This window comes from Carassius gibelio, chromosome B5, assembly GCF_023724105.1.
Source record: "Carassius gibelio isolate Cgi1373 ecotype wild population from Czech Republic chromosome B5, carGib1.2-hapl.c, whole genome shotgun sequence".
Taxonomy (NCBI): Eukaryota; Metazoa; Chordata; class Actinopteri; order Cypriniformes; family Cyprinidae; genus Carassius; species Carassius gibelio.
This window is the reverse complement of record NC_068400.1, coordinates 37115770-37132866: the sequence shown is the minus strand read 5'-3', so window position 1 is coordinate 37132866 and position 17097 is coordinate 37115770. Positions and strand designations below refer to the sequence as shown.

The 17097-nt window shown below is 37.2% G+C and overlaps 1 protein-coding gene across 17 annotated transcripts in view; it reads right to left on the bottom strand.

Annotated features, from left to right (window-relative positions):
- arvcfb (ARVCF delta catenin family member b) overlaps positions 1 to 17097 on the bottom strand; it is a 183376-nt gene that overhangs the window by 95351 nt on the left and 70928 nt on the right. For 16 of the 17 annotated variants that reach the window (XM_052555784.1, XM_052555783.1, XM_052555789.1 and 13 more), the window contains exons 2-3: positions 8924 to 9025; positions 966 to 1078 (exon numbers count right to left, since the gene is read on the bottom strand). The gene's annotated coding sequence lies outside the window, so the exon portion shown is untranslated. The remainder of the gene's footprint in view (positions 1 to 965; positions 1079 to 8923; positions 9026 to 17097) is intronic. The other variant, XM_052555800.1, reaches the window with a different exon arrangement.

The window sequence follows — 17097 nt, the reverse complement described above, 5'->3', positions numbered from 1 at the left end:
GAACATTAAAAAAGAAGAAGTTATTTATAGCAGCATGTCTCTTTTCCATTAAAAGCACATAGCTTATAACAGCTTATAGGGTGAGGGGATATTCAGGGCTAAATATTGGAATATTTTATACTATAAAATAGAAAAATCGACAAGATTTAATTTTCCTAGGATTAAAACAAAATCAAAAGCTTACTTTTATAACAAAGTCCTAATGAATAAATAAATAAGAAAAACAAATAGGTTTTGTTCCCTTAGGGCTTCCATAGTCTAGTGTGCATTTTAGTTGCATATACTGTAGTCTAGTAGAGTCGTGTTTATATGAGCATTCCTAAACTAATACTCGTTAAGATTAAAAAACATTGAGAATTTTACTTTTAAGTCCGGAAGCCCACCCTTAGTGCTGCCCATGTTCCCCACTCAAATAAGCTGTCAAACGACCACATAACACCAGTAAAAATTCATGTGAACCACAGCCTCTGGTCCCCATCCATTTACACTTTCTCTTTTTGTGTTCCACATTAGAAATAAAGTCAAACTTGAGATGACATGAGGATGAGCTGGCTTAACTATTCCTTTAATACTGACTATCCCTAACCCTAAAACCTAACACTGCAACACTATTCATGCACCAAATGCTGCAGATGAGTCTGCACTGTATGATGAACAGCTATTCCTTTATGAGAAGCTAAATACTTTCTGCATCTAACAATCATAAATAGCCAAAACTCACATGCATATCCCACAAAACATACTCGCTAGTTCTAGACTAAGTTCACCACACGTCGACACAATACAGGCATGCTGGACTCTAAATCAACATGATGACATCATTCATGCTATGCACAATAGCTCAGACTTCTCTCCCATTGTCAAAGGTGACAAAATGTAGATAATGGAAGCTTCACATAGAGCATAAAGAAGAAAAAGACCTAGGGCTGAGGCATGGTTCATACACAGTTCACCTGCATACACACCTAGCAGTTAGTGGAAAGAGAGGCAGTTAGAGGACAGACATCCCCCTACAAGGACAGACGGGAGGAGATGTGCCCAGCGGGAGGCAAAGAGAGAGAGTGAGAGCGAGAACTGGCTGCAGAGGGAAAGAAAGACAGAAGAAATCACAGGTTAGATAACACCCTGACATTATAAACATAAGAGACAGAATTCTACTCCGTTTCCTGGAGGCTAAAAGAGGATGAAGATAAAGAAATGAATGAGAAGATGCTAGAGAATGATAAATGACTATTGAAACCTCACTCGCTGACTTTGAGCAAAGTAGATTGGATTGGGCTGTCAGGGGACAGGTGTACAGAAACAAAGGGGGCCAGACTTGAGTATGGAATGGAAAAGGGCTCTAGTGCAGATTAATATTTACATTATACTTGTTGTTGTTCATTTTCCATTAATCCAGAACCACAAATGGACAAACACACACACAGTAACACAAACACGCTATTCTCTGCAGAACAGTCGGTGTGAAAGTCCTATTCCCTTTGAAGCGCAGCACAGTACACACACAGGCTTTGATGTTTGTTTCTGGCTGATCATTTATTTATCTTAAGCCCCATTCTGACACAGCTCTAAAGCAAAGGCATTGTAATACTGTCTTGTCCTGGGTATAAAGAACAACTGCCTCTGCTGTTGCTCTTGCCTTTGGAAAATAACTTTTATCTGCTAGATAAGACACGTTTACAAAAATGAGATAACTTATCATGAAAAATGTAAGTCAATAAAAATGTGGCGACAATGTGAAAACAGATGAACTTCCGTTATCAGAGATGTAAACGGTTAGATGTGATTAGCAGATCACTTTTAGCCTTTCATGAGAAATGAACTGTTCTCCCAGCTGTGTCTACAAAAAGTTACATATTAAATATAGTTGAATATATATGAACATATCTACATGATTACACTGACATCTTATCTATCCAACCACCCATTCATCCAATTTTATTTTGACAATTCTTTGCATTTCTAGTTAAAAATTAATTTCGTTTCCATACTTTCAAATTCTAATTACAATTCTGCATCCTGCAATCTCAATCCATATTAAGAAACTGGCTTGTATCCATCCTTCCGTGCATCCAATGTTCATCCTTTTTTTGATTGTCCAAATCTGTTAATAGCTCACTCCTCCTAAAAAAAGGCTGAATTATGTATCATTCATATCTGCATCACAAAAGATCAAGGATGACTTACAGTACATGCCAAAAGGGGTTTGGTCAAATCCCCAACTCCAAGTATGAACAATAGTAATGGTGGCTCTTTCCTTAGCAAACACCATTTATTAATTTCACCACCTAATATAGCTGAATTGCTTTAGTGCTATAGTAATACTACCATTCAGAATTGCAAAAAAAATAAAAAAATAAACAAAAATGTTAAGAGGTTTCCGAAACCTTAATTTAAAAGAAGCTATCAAAATCTTTACAGCGTCAGGGCACAGCGCTCTCATCATGGGATTAACTGAGCTATGATCATGAGATGTTATTATGATGAAACCCTGCTTTAGGATTACAGAGGCTGCCCTATCCCATACTCCCTATTTTAGGGAGTTCAGGAGCTAATGGGAAAACGGTCTCAGCCTCTCAAAGTATCAGCAGGAGAATGACAGGCATGTCAGACAAGCCCACTGGACTTATCATCGGACTATGCTTAAAATAGCCCAAAGTAGTGAAGCATTCCAGTCCTGGTTTGGAGCTGGTTTTGCTTATAGTTTGAAGAAGGCAAAAAAGGACCGTTCATTGTCATTTAAGTGTTCGGCAGGAATATCCCATCTGTATGCTGCATTAACCTTATAAAGGGTTTTATACTGCACTGAAGGCAATTTCTGATCTAATGATTGTACTAAAGACTAACAAAGATGAATGAGCCATTTTGCCAACAATGCAGATACATTTAAAAGGATAGTTCAACTAGTAACATTCTATTATTTACTCACCCTAATATTATCCTCAACCTGTATGGGTTATTATCTTCTGATGAACAAAAAAAATCATTTTGAAGAACATTGGGATCTGAATAATATTTATTTTCACTGCATAAAAGAAAGAAAATCATGGAGGATTGAAACAACGTAAGGGTGGGTAAATAAAAGTCCATTTGATACAATGAAGGACTTGTCTACTGGTTAAAAACATTCCTGGTAACTGAAAGGTTATAGGTTCGAATCCCGTAAAAGGCTTTTTAAATTGTCACCAATATGATGTTCCTAAAGGGTTAGTTCACCCAGATAGCAAATTTATGTAATTAATAACTTACCCTTATGTTGTTTCAAACCCGTAAGACCTCCGTTTATCTTTGGAACACAATTTAAGATATTTTAGATTTAGTCCGTGAGCTCTCAGTCCCTCCATTGAAGCTGTGTACGGTATACTTTACATGTCCATAAAGGTAAGAAAAACAATCAAAGTAGTCCATGTGACATCAGAGGGTCAGTTAGAATTTTTTGAAGCATCAAAAATAAATTTTGGTCCAAAAATAGCAAAAACGACTACATTATTCAGCATTGTCTTCTCTTCCGTGTCTGTTGTAAGAAAGAGTTCAAAACAAAGCATTCTGGATATCCGATTCGCGAACGAATCATTCAGTTCACCAAATTGAACTGAATCGTTTTAAATGGTTTGCATATCTAATATGCATTAATCCACAAATGACTTAAGCTGTTAACTTTTTTAATGTGGCTGACACTCCCTCTGAGTTCAAACAAACCAATATCCCGGAGTAATTCATGTACTCAAACAGTTCACTGACTGAACTGATGTGAAGAGAGAACTGAAGATGAACACCGAGCCGAGCCAGATAACGAACAAAACATTGACTCATTCACGAGTCAAGAACCGTTTCTGTCAGACGCGTCCGATTCGAGAACTGAGGAGCTGATGATACTGCGCATGTGTGAATTAGCGTGAAGCAGACCGACACACAGGGCATCTGAACTGAACGTATTCTTTTGGTGATTTATTGAAAATATCTTAAACTGTGTTCCAAAGGGGGTTTTACGGGTTTGAAACAACATGAGGGTAAGTTATTAATTACATAAATTTGCTATCTGGGTGAACTTACCCTTTACCATTGTTTTGCCTGAGAGATGGTCCCTGTAATACACCTTAACATGATTTAAGTAACTTTTTGTTAACAGAGCCTGCTAACTGACAAATCTGTAATGGGTTATATTATAAACAATACATATGGTTTTGTCACAATTACTAATGTGCAGAACTGGCTTTACTTCAACATGAACTGTGCTCATGCTGGCACAGTGTTTTTCCTCAGGGATAAATACATTGCAGCATAAACCCTGGTGCTAAAAATAGCTGTGTAATACATTTACAAATGCAGTTGGAGCTTTCTCCGTGGTTCCAGAGATGAGATGCAGCAGCAGTGGCATATTTAAAAGCCTTGACTTGAAAAAACCTCAACAACAAATCCATCAGGGGTTGGGGAACACCTACGGTATGAAGCTAAACACAGGAAACATCAACTTTACTTCTGTTCAGGTGAAAAAACATTGAGACAATTGTGTTTAGAGTGCAAAATAAATCTTACATCTCAACCCAAGAAACCTGGAACAATACAATCTTATGAAACACTGAGAAAGGCGGTTATATAAGGCAGCATAGGAAATATAGATAACATTTTTACCATCCAACACTCACCTAAATAATGTTGGAGTTAGCCTGACATGTTTCTGAGCAAACATCACAGGCCCAAACACTAAGCTGCTGCACAGTTTATCATGTTTTCATTGATGTCTGTAGCGAAAATGATAAGGGATGAGTAATGCTACCTTAGCAAAGCAATACTAATGCAGGATTGCTTAAGATGGATGAGGAGTGGCCAAATAGATGGAAAACTGGTTGGAACAGAAACGCCCCCCAATTAGAGAATGGTCTCATTTCATTAATCCCAGCCAATCCCTTCTTCAAAAAGATAAACCCTCTCATTCCTCCTCTGGGGGCTAGAGGTCCAACATAAATAAATCACTAGTCAAGCTCCACCTGTGGCCCATCTGTGTGTGCAGGGTCTGCCATTTGGTGCTGTTCAGAGATCAGTTTTGTGGGTTCAGATCATGGCAGAGCATTGGGTAGAGGGAGGTTAATTCTGCTCCTACTAAGACTAAAGACCACCAAATAAAAGGCTCTCAGTAGCACCTGATCTCATTTTTACACTCATCTGCACCTCTCCACCTGAATTCAGATACCGAATTAAGGATGCATTAAGTTCAATCACTCAGATTCAATCAAAGGGACGCTAACAATATCAGAGGTTAAGGGCCCAGAGGCACTTATGTTGAATGATGGGCCGATGCTTTTTGGTAATCTAATATATTTTGTTCCAAGCCCAAAGACTGTCAAAAGATGAACCCTAAGAGGGAATGGAAAATCGCTTGAATCCAAAAGACTGTTAGAGAAGTTCTCTAGGCTTCACTGTGGAGTATCTGCGCTGGAGATTTACATTATCATTTAAAATATGCTAATGACCACAGATACCTAAATAACCGAGCTACTGTAAAAACACAACAATGTAAGGGCTAGCTCACTCAAAAATGAAAACGGCATCATTGCAAATTCATGAAATATTAGTTAATTTTCAAAACACCAATTAAAATAGTGACTTCAGTCACTTTGTTAAAAGTCTATTCACCCAAAACTCTGGCATTTCAAGAACTTCATGACGTGAAAAGGAATCAAGTGGTTTAATCCAAGTCTTCTGAAGAGACAAAATGAGTTTGATAATGAAAAGATTAATTTAGACTTTTATTCACATATCAATCTTGATCATACAGCACACAAATATGTTTGCTTGAAGCAATCTTGATCAAGTCTCTTCGGAAGAATTGTATTTAACTGCTTTATTCATATGGTTTTATTTTACAATCCCTTAATGAATAGGATGTATTAAAAATATCTGTATTCATCTTTCAAAGATGAACAATCATCTTGTGGGTTTGGAACAAAATGAAGGTTAGCAATAACATTAAAGTGATAAGACAGACCTTGAGTCTGTGTATGCCTGCTAGTTTAAAAAATGCAAATGAGCATTGTGTCCGAATACACAGTACTTATGAAAAAGAATCTACAGCTGAGCAATTAAAGAACAGGAACTCATAAGGACACAGCAGCCAATAAAATCTCCTTTCTGAAAATGAGGATGTATTTAGGAAAAAACTAGTGCATTCAGACTAAAACCACCAGACTCATTTTTCATTAATTAATTAATATTGCAGGACTGCCTTTGAAAATTGCTTTATCATTTTGCTGAGAAAAATTACATTGTCATAGTCAATATTGCCTTAAATTTGGATTTCAAAGCTTCCACCATGAAATGCATAAGAGATAGGTTTGTTTTCTAGGAGTAGGAAAGAACGGGGAAGTGAAGCAATTTTTTTACCCCTTATTTTTTTCTTCGTCTTTGTTCTTTGAAGTGACTCTGGATGTGAGGAGCCTTTCTGAATGAACCAGCAGCGAGAAATTTTAAAAGAATATTGTCAGTTGCACTCCAAGTCCTTAAATAACACAGTGTGAAAAAAATTTAGGGCATGTCATGTTGTGACGCCTCTCAAAGAGGATGCATCCTCATTTTATTTATTTACATAGAGAGTATGCACATTTCACACATAATTATACATCATCTTCACCGACTGATATACTGACAGAATACGAAAGCAAGTAAAAAAAAAAAAAAGACATCATGCTAAGTGTGCACTCTGTCCCAATAATAAAATTGATTTTACAGTAACAATTATTAATTTAAATAACTAAAATGTGCACGTCATATTCATAATGTAGCATGCAAACTAAAAACAAGTAGATATTTTTACAATTTAAGAACTTAAAAACTATAATGTAGTGTTTGATACAACTTTCATTTTAGATGAATATAAGTGTATATTGGGAGTTATACTGCCTACTGTACACTGAAAACAAACATCATACCATGTAGAGAATCCAACATAATTCCAAATTACCAATGGTGGAGTCCCAAGTCATGTTTCACTAGATACAGTACATATACCACTGATCCAAAGGCTGGAGTCAATCAACTGATTGTAAAAACTATGACAGACATCACTGCTATTAGAGGTCGACTGATAGTGGATTTTGCCGATACGATAGCTAGGTTGGACCACACTGGCCAATACCGATTAATTAACCGATAGTTTTTAAAATGCATACTGAACAAAATCGAAAATAGTGCTTTATTAAAAAAAACAATACTGAATCATACTAGTAGTGGTAATAATAATAAAAGTAATAATAATAGTAATAGTAAATGTAGAAATTACCACAAAATACATTTTATTTTTTTCCTAAATTCTGTTTTATTTTTTTCCAAATTCTGTTAATTCTGTTAGAATTTTTCTGGACTCTGTTTTGTTCTGTTTTCATTCTTCTCCACTCCATTTTAATAGTCAAAGTTTATTACCATGAATACATTTTCACATCAATTTAATTTGGGGCCCTATATGAAATGTTTTATTTTTTCCTCGCCATTTTTTTTTTTTATAGTTACCAAATTCTGTGTTTTAGCATGTCTACTTATATGAATGCATAAAACTTAAAACTTAAATCTTAAAGAAGCCTTATGATTTTTTTCCCCTCAAAAATTCTGTGTTGTGTATTAAAACATTTCTATTAAATCAAATCATGAAACATCAATTTCATTTATCTTTTAATTACTGAAAATGTAATTAATGACAATTAATTTAAAAAATAAAATTATTTACTATCAAAATGAAAACATGGAAAAAATGTTCTGTGATTATAGTATCATTCCACATTAAACTGTGAATTCGGTTTTAAGACTGGATTCAGTCTGCGTTTTCCGCATCATGGAAGTCACAGGGCACTACAATTATACCAGAACAATGTATCAGACTTTAACTGCTTCAATTCTTGAACACTTAATGATTATCTAATCAAACTAAAAGAGCAGTGCTGAATCTAGGAGAACTCACCGGTATCACACACACTCCGGACGCAACACGTTCTACTTGAGCAGTGGTCTTAAACAGTTTACTCATTCACCAAACGGACACAAGTTTACTTCAAAAAATGAACAATGAGGCATAAATAAGTGTGAAGTTCAGTGTTTAAAAAAAAGGAGCAAATGGAAAGATCGATCTATAATATAGCTCTATAAATGAAGCATACAGACTTTATGAGAGACACAGAAAGACAAACGTTTAGATGAAAATGCTCAATAAACAATTCATTATGTACATTAACAATGATTCGGGGTGAATATAATGTAATTTAATGGAAAACTATGTGAATGGCGAGGAACAATCTTATGTCAGCTGCCTTTAAATCCACGTCTGAAATTTCTAACTCTGTTCAGCATGCAGTATCATGTATCTAAACATGCAACGGATGCAACCCAGACAACTATCGGCATGGATTTTTGCCGATAACCAATTGTTCCAGCAATCAACTATCACTGCCGATTAATCGGCAAAACCGATACATCAGTCAACCTCTAACTGCTATCTGCCACATTTGCCAGTTATTTGCATCGAATTGAGCATTTCAAATTTTATGACACTTGACAGTTTTTTTTTCCAGAATGCCTTCCCATTCATCTCCCACAGAAAATGCATTGAAAACGGCTGCTCATATCTGCTAGTTCAACACCAGCAAACATGTACAGTATAAATAAATTGTTTCTAAAACACACATAAATACTCATCCTCACCTACATACTTTAAAATATGGTGTAATCAAACTAGTGTAAATGCATTATTATATATGGATTCATTCAACTGCTTAATGAGTAATCTGCAATCAAAGATACAAAAGTAAAGCATCCATGACTTTCAGCATCATTTCATGGGATGATAATGAAGGAACAGATAGAGTGGTGCAACTGGTGAAATGATGCGCAATAATGAATGAGAGAAAGTGAAAAGCAGACAGCCGGGCTGGGTGGGTACCTTTGATGTCAGCTGAGCAGTCAGTCGGGATGCGTGTGGACGTGAGGGTTAAGGAATGACTGGAACTGGAGCTCTCCTCCAAAGAACCTCTGCTATCAGCAGCTGCAAGAGAGAGACGACAACACACACGAATCAAACACATGCGATGGGGCCAATCCACGCTGCATCATTAGCAGGTTTATTTACATATTACAACTGAGTCGGTGCAACTACACACTACCCCCCTCAGGGTTCAAGCTGAGAATACGAAGAGCCAGGATGTGTGGCTGTGGATTGTTTACTTCAGAGTTATAAATAGTTTATCTTCTTCTCATTACGGAGTATTTCCACAGCATTGTATTCCACAAATTAGGGTGTGCATAATGCCGAACGTCTATTCAGGAAATAATGTGGTCGGAGATGTGGCCTGGAAGGACACGTTCAGGGATGCTCATGCAGGTGAATCTTTCCATGTTTTCCTATCTTTGGTCCAAGTTACTGCTTATAAACTGGTAAGACAGCCAAAAATAATTACAATAAAGGTACACTGAGTTTAGTTTTTCTTCAGCTATGAATCTTTGGGTTAGTAGTATGCTCTGTTCATTCAGGAAAAGCACAGGCATCAAAAACTGGATCTCTGAGTCAAAACCATCTGAACATCAACATCAGAACCTTAAAAGGCAGACTGACCCAGGCAAACCCATTTAAAAAACATAAAAATTTGGGGTAATATTTTAATTTCGCTATCGTATTTTCTTTATTTCTCTATGATCTTTGAGCGGCACTGCAGAGACTCAGGGGTAATTTCTGAAACTCTTTCAACAAAACAATTCTTCAACACACTTATTCTTATTCTACTAAGGATTACAGTATCTTTCCCAGAAGGGACTCTTCTCTGCTTCAACTTCAAGGACAGACGTGCTCAAAGCACCTTGGATTTGTGGGACTGACATCAAAGGTGAGCTAAGTCAGAATACATTTGTTACTAGGTCCCTCTTTCTCTCTGTCTGAACTAAGCTTACTGCGTTCTGTGCAATTGTGTGTTGTGTTAAAGTCATGTCAGTGTGCAGCTAAAATGTCTGCAGTTACTTCATGTTAAAGAACATAAAGAAGTTGTAAGTGTCACAAAGCATTAACTCTCATTCTCTAAAATGGATTTATTTTTACAGTATGACTCCTGAGTTATATGTGTTTAAGTCCTTAAAAAAATAAGAAAAAGTACTATGGCATTATTTTGTCCTTTTGGATATTAACATGTTAGTGCCATGATATTTTTTCAAGTTTCCCAGAGAACCATGTACTACTGTATTGTAATATTGTATACACAATATTAAATAAACACAGTATTTATTTAGGAAAATGGAATAAATTACAGAACTTCTACCACAAAAAGCTAAATTAACTGCAAAACCATAAGTAATGAGCAAAAAAACTAATCAAAGGAAGAAAATGTTTTGTTTCAACTAATAGCAGCTGTGGAATACAGTCCTCTCTCATTAGAACAACCAAGCAGATGATGTCACACAGTGTATTTTCTGAGCTGGATGACTTAAGGCAAGAAACATTGCCAAAGTAACGAAGAAACCAAAGAAAATGTAATAAACGGAGTAGTTTCACCAAAAAATGAAAATTCTGTCATTATTCAACCTCATGAAGTTCCAATCCAGCATGCAATTATTTTATTGTTTTTCCCCCTGAAACCAAATCCAAAAAAGAAGTCTGACTACTGAGTCCCCAATGATAAACATGATTCTGTGACACTAGCTAGTTGTTTTTAGTGAATAAAAACAACTGAATTAGTGAATTAGCTGTTAAATTAAATTAATAATTATTAATAATTAAATTAAATATATTATAAAAGCAAATAGATTTGCAATGACATGAGACTGAGTAATGACAGATTCACTTTAAACTCCTCATGTGATGCAAGTAAATATCTATAGGCTAGTGACAAATGGTCAAAAAGTGCTTTAGTTTTCGAGATACCCCTACCGGAGGTAGAACTAAACCCAACAATGTTTTTCCTCATCTCTAAGGTCTCCCATATATGAAATGGATTCTTGGCTAAAAATATTTTATTGCTAAGATTGTTAAATTAACATATATTGTTATACACCACAAAACCAATAAAGGACTAAAATATAGCCTGTCCGTATGGGAGTTAAGGCATATAAACTAATGCAGATCAATCACACAAGCTCTGAGAGCTTTGAAACTTGATATGTTTGTAGTCAGGAAGTTGATTTAACTACTAGAAAAGACTGGATGTGAATATCTTGATGTATGGAATAAATAGACACATGTAAACACATATCTAAAATAAGCGGACATGCACAAATTTAATATCTATGCAGAATGTTTTCATTTACTTTGTACTTGCTTTGCCTGGCATTATCATAGAAACACATATGATGGCTTGTTGGAAAGGTGGGGTTGTGCTGAATACAACAATACCAAATATGTAAATATATAATAAAAGAGAAGTGTTCTGTCACTCAATGTATGAGGTGTCCAAAATGAAAGAACGCTGGACAAAATAGCCTCATGTCCAAATCACATTATCAGTGGTGAGAAGAATGTTGACAAATTCATGGTTACTGCAAAGTAACTTACATTAGGTAAGTGCTGATCTATATTTATGATACATTTAATAATGATACATTTCATAAGGCACAGTATACTATACAATTCATATGAACCACAGATCCAATTGAATCAGGTTAACATTGGAATGGAACACCTTTATTAAAATATTGTCACTGACGGGCAGAATCCTCGCATGTCCAAATTTTGTCTATTTCATATTTTTTCACAATTCAATGCTATTGGTCAAACCCCACGTGGTAAACAATCTAAAGTGTTGAAAATAGATTGAGAGCAAATCTCTTAACTCCATTGGACACTTCAACTGTCTGAGAATCCTCGTAACTCCACCTCTTCTTCACACCGCGGCAGGAACTTCCACAGCATTTTGTGTCCTCAGGATTTAAAGTCACAACGATTGAGAAATCCTCGTCGAGCAACACATAAAGCAAGCCTTAACTCTGATTTTATCTATTTTAAACTATGATATCAGTTATTAATGTATTTTAAATGTCTACTTATTACTAGGCAAGGCAAGGCAAGTTTATTTATATAGCACATTTCATACACAATGGTAATTCAAAGTGCTTTACATAAAATAAAGTAAAATAATCATGAAGAAAAATAATAAAAATAAAGACAAGCAATTTTAAAACTTTTAAAATTATGAAAAAAAACTACTTAACTAAAATGAATTTAAAAACAGTTAGAAAAGGATTTTACATAAAAAACAGTGAAAATATAGTGCAATCAGTTCGGACATTGCACAGTGCTCATTTAATAAATGCACAGCTAAACAGATGGGTTTTGAGTCTAGATTTAAATGTGACTAGTGTTTTAGCACATCTGATCTCTTCTGGAAGCTGATTCCAACTGCGGGCAGCATAGTAACTAAAGGCGGACCCCCCTTGTTTTGTGTGAACACTTGGTATTTCTAACTGACTTGATCCTAATGATCTGAGTGCTCTGTTAGGTTTATATTCAGTGAGCATATCTGCAATATATTTCGGTCCTAGGTCATTTAGTGACTTATATACGAGTAAAAGTACTTTAAAATCAATCCTATATTTAACTGGAAGCCAGTGTAAGGACCTGAGGACTGGTGTGATATGCTCAGATTTTCTGGTTCTAGTCAGAATCCTGGCAGCAGCGTTCTGGATGAGCTGCAGCTGTCTAATGTTCTTTTTGGGAAGGCCGGTGAGGAGCCCATTACAATAGTCCACCCTGCTGGTGATAAAGGCATGAACAAGTTTCTCCATGTCTTGGCTGGAAACAAAACCTCTAATTCTTGCAATGTTTTTGAGATGATAGTATGCTGATTTAGCTACTGCTTTGACATGACTACTGAAACTCAGACCAGTCTCCAGAATCACACCAAGATTCCTGACATGATTTTTAGTTTTTAGTTTTTAGTTTTTAGTTTTGTTTGACCCCTAGAGTCAAGGAATGCATTCACCTTGAACACTTCATTTGTTTCCAAATACAATGACTTCAGTTTTTTCTTTGTTTAGCTGAAGAAAGCTCTGGCACATCCAACTATTAATTTTATCAATGCATTGGCAGAGGGAGTCAATAGGCGGATCTTTTGTGACGTCATTGTTTATGTTTGTCACGTTGCATCATGGGAATCGTGTGACAGGAAACACAGCTAGATACCTGTAATTTGATTGTTTTGCACGTTTGGAGGAGGATTTAGAGAAGAGGATGGTTCACTCTTGCTGTGTGGTCGATTGTACGGTTAGTTGGGGGCCTGATAAAAAGTTTTCGCTTTCTGATTCAGGTGTCCCAAACCGCAATCCACAGCACCCAGACTATGTTCCTCACATCATTCTGTAGCTGTGCTTTGCTGCAAGCCTCACTAGTACATGCAGCATTTGTAAGTCCTATCCTGACAGCTGCTTCTACTTTAAACATGAAAGCTGCTACACGACTGCATGTTTCTCCAAGACTGGATTTGAAAGAAGGAGAAATGTGTAAGCTGTGATATACAATTTTTCACCATTAGTACAGACGCCATTGAAAGTCTCACACTGAAAACAATTGAATTGGTACAACAGTCACTACATTTTCAGTAAATAAATAAGTAAATATGAACACTGATCAATGAAGACTTACCTGGCTTTGCAGTCGCAGTGAGCAGTGATTATTTCGCCGTTCTCTTTGGCGATCACCCACGGGAGAATCATGCTGTGACTCTGCTTGGCCAGGTCTAACCTCTGCTTTTAGCACAATCACTGCTTTCTGTTTGGCAGAAAAGATTGGCCCAACTTTTCGAGAAACAAAATAATCATATGCCTTCAGACTTTTGAAAGCCTTTAATCTTTCATGAGTGAAGGGTCCTGGGGTTTCTATTAAATAAGAATAAATGTCTCCCCAGCAGATTGGTGGCCAAGACACGGGCGAGTCGGACCAACGTTTTTTGTCATCCCAGATCTCATATGGGCTTTGAATAGCTTCGATTTTGTCACCAATACAATTTTGAGCTTCTCTCCAAACCTCCACTGGTCTTCAGATGTTAAAGTGCTTATATATTGAGGATTTTGCCCACTAAAGGCCCGTTCACACCAAGCACGATAACTATAAAGATAACGATAAAGATATAGTTCTAAAAATCGTTCTCAATATTAAAGAATAGCAGAGTCCACACCATAACTATATCTTTGGAATCACTTTCAGAACGATTTTTTTCCCCCTGATTAACGATAAAACATTGCCAACCAATCAGAATCAATCCTGCTGTAATGAGCTCGAGAATTTAAAGCAGCAGACGTGCCGTGTCCGCTTAAAATACACAGACAATATCGTTCGCTGGTGTGGACGCTAATATCGTTATCTTTATAGTTATCTTTATAGTTATCGTGCTTGGTGTGAACGGGCCTTAACTCACTTGAAAGTGCTCGTCGCGTCTTTACAGCCCGCCATACTGTTTGTTTTGTTGCCACACAACCACTCGCGTATGCGTACAAAGATGTCATCAAATATCCTCCTATTGGGCTGTAGTAATTTGGAGATAAGGCTAGGTAAATCTGGGTATCATCAGCATAGCTGTGATAGGCAATTTGGTTCTTCCTGATTATTTGACTTAGTGGAAGCATATACAGGCTAAACAAGAGCGGTGCAAGAACTGACCCTTGTGGCACTCCACATGTCATGGATGTCCACTTAGACTTATGCTCTCCTAGACTCACATAATAGCCTCTCCCTTCTAAGTATGACCTGAACCATTTGAGTACCGTCCCAGAAAGCCCAACCCAGTTTTCCAGTCTCTGTAGAAGTATGTTATGATCGATAGTACTAGGGTTATTATTACTAGGCTTATTATACATGTGCATTGAAGTTTTAAAATGTATCTAATTTCTAATTCTACTTGTATTGAATTAAATGTTTTGGATACCAGCATTAAATTATTGTTTTTATTATTATTTTACTGACTCAAAGTTGGCACTGTGCATGTAAAATGTCCCAAGTAGGCTAACAGGTTTTATTTATGGGAGAAAAAAGGTCTGTCTACTGGCGCCAAGTAAGCCTATCTTTTTTTTTTTTTTCATTTCTTACAATAACGAATGAAAATCGTTAGGTTAGATACATTTGAGTAGGCTTGTTTTGTTAAAAATCCATAGCTGTAATGCTTCGGTAATGCTCCACACAGCTGTAATGCTCCACACAGCACACGCTGAAAAGCGACGCAATGACTGGCCCCATTCTCTCTTGCACGGCTGCTTCGCTAGCATCATCGGATGCCTATCAGAATCCGGGAGTTAAGACCGCAGTTTGAGCCAGTGGCTTGAATTGATATGGCTCAGGCCCTGGCCCTGTGTCCTCAGACACCTCGACATCCTCCACTTCAGGTGAAGGTGGGGGAGAAAAGTCCTCTACTTCAAATGAACGCTCTGTTGCAAAACTACTTGCGTCACTAGAGTCACTCTCCATTTTAGCGACTCTAACAGCAGCTGTCAATTAATCTGTCACTGAGGGTCTCAGGTTCACGCCCCACCGGCTCAGCCCTGCCCTTGGCTTGTCCCCTCTATCTCCGCTGTGCTCTGCCCACTTTTCAGCATTTTTCAAATATTGCCAGTGTGTGGAGTCAGGCTCTGACCAGGGGTTTAGTTACCCCTTAAAGCCTTATCTCTTGTCAAAAGGCTCGACACGACCGCAGACTTTGATGAACTCTGCTGGCAGCAGCGACGTCTGTGTCTGTATCATTCTTATCAATGAGTGCATAACCTCGTATCTCCCCGCTCCCAAGTCATAAAAATCTCGTATCTCAGATTAAACATGATTTTGTACCACCCTCTTTGTTTTTTGATGATGGAAGCATAAAGAATACAACAGCAGCTGCCAAGTGTAAAAGAACCATCAGCATATATCATTGATGGCATGGATCTTCTTTTGATAGATATGACCACCAGCACTCAATCAAAGATCTTGAAAGACAAAGAAGAGGCACCAAGATGGGCATCCTAGCACCAACCTGGATGAGCTGAGGTACACACTAGCATCTACCACAGATATGTCAGCAGCAAATCTACCCCCAACAGAAGATGGCTTCCAGCAACATGTGCTGAGAGCCGTGTACCAAACAGCAGTGTGGCATCATAGCCACCTGGCCAAACCTCTTCTCTGGATCCCAGTTGGTAGAGGATGGAGGCTCAGAGAAGATGGGACCTCACCCACCTCTACTGTACAGACGGAAACTGTGCCGATGCCACCAAATGCCAGTGTCTTTCTGTGGGCTTGACCTGCACAGGGTTTTGCTCTTGCCCTGACTGTCCAAATATGACCCACTTTGTCACTGATGACAATGTGGATGAGTGGTGTGTTGCAGTTGTAACATCATGGGGGGTTGACCCCAAAATGTTTCAAGAGGGTCTGGCTGCAGGCTTGTACTTGCACTCTCAGACTTGCACACTCAGACATTTGCACTTCCGCTAGTGACATCACTTGCAGTCTTTATTTTTTATTTTTTTTTATTTTTTTTTATTACTTTTCGTTTGAATTTCCCAACATTTTATAAAGCCAGGTGGTGAAGACAAGAAAAAAGAAACTAAATTACAATGTCACTTGCAATTGCTACTTGAACTCTCTGCTACCTGTGACGTCACTTGCAATCAACACAAATCGTACATGTTGCCAATGGAGACAAGACGCTGTGGTGGTGATTAAATTATTAAAACTAATTTAGTACTATAACGTACAGGGTCCTGCAAGAAAAAGACAAGATCGGCAAATCCATGGCCAGAACACCAGAATATGAAAATTTGCACAAAGTCTCTAGCTAAGCGTAGAAAAAAAACACTTAACATGGCTTAATATATTAAGATGCTATTAAAATATCAAATTAAATGTACAGTTCATTAATATAAGGAATATGTATATAGTATTTTCCTCACATACCGCAAAATGTGGCATAATGGACATAGATGAGAAAGGCCAAACTCATGCTTCTCTACTTTATTAAAATACATAACTAATATGTACAGGCAAGCAGGTGAGCCCAGAATAAACGCAACACGCAAAGTTTCACATTAAGCATTTTTCCATATAGAATACACTGTCTACAACTTGTTTATATCACTGTCTTTGTCCATTAACCTACATTATGTGTTTTATTT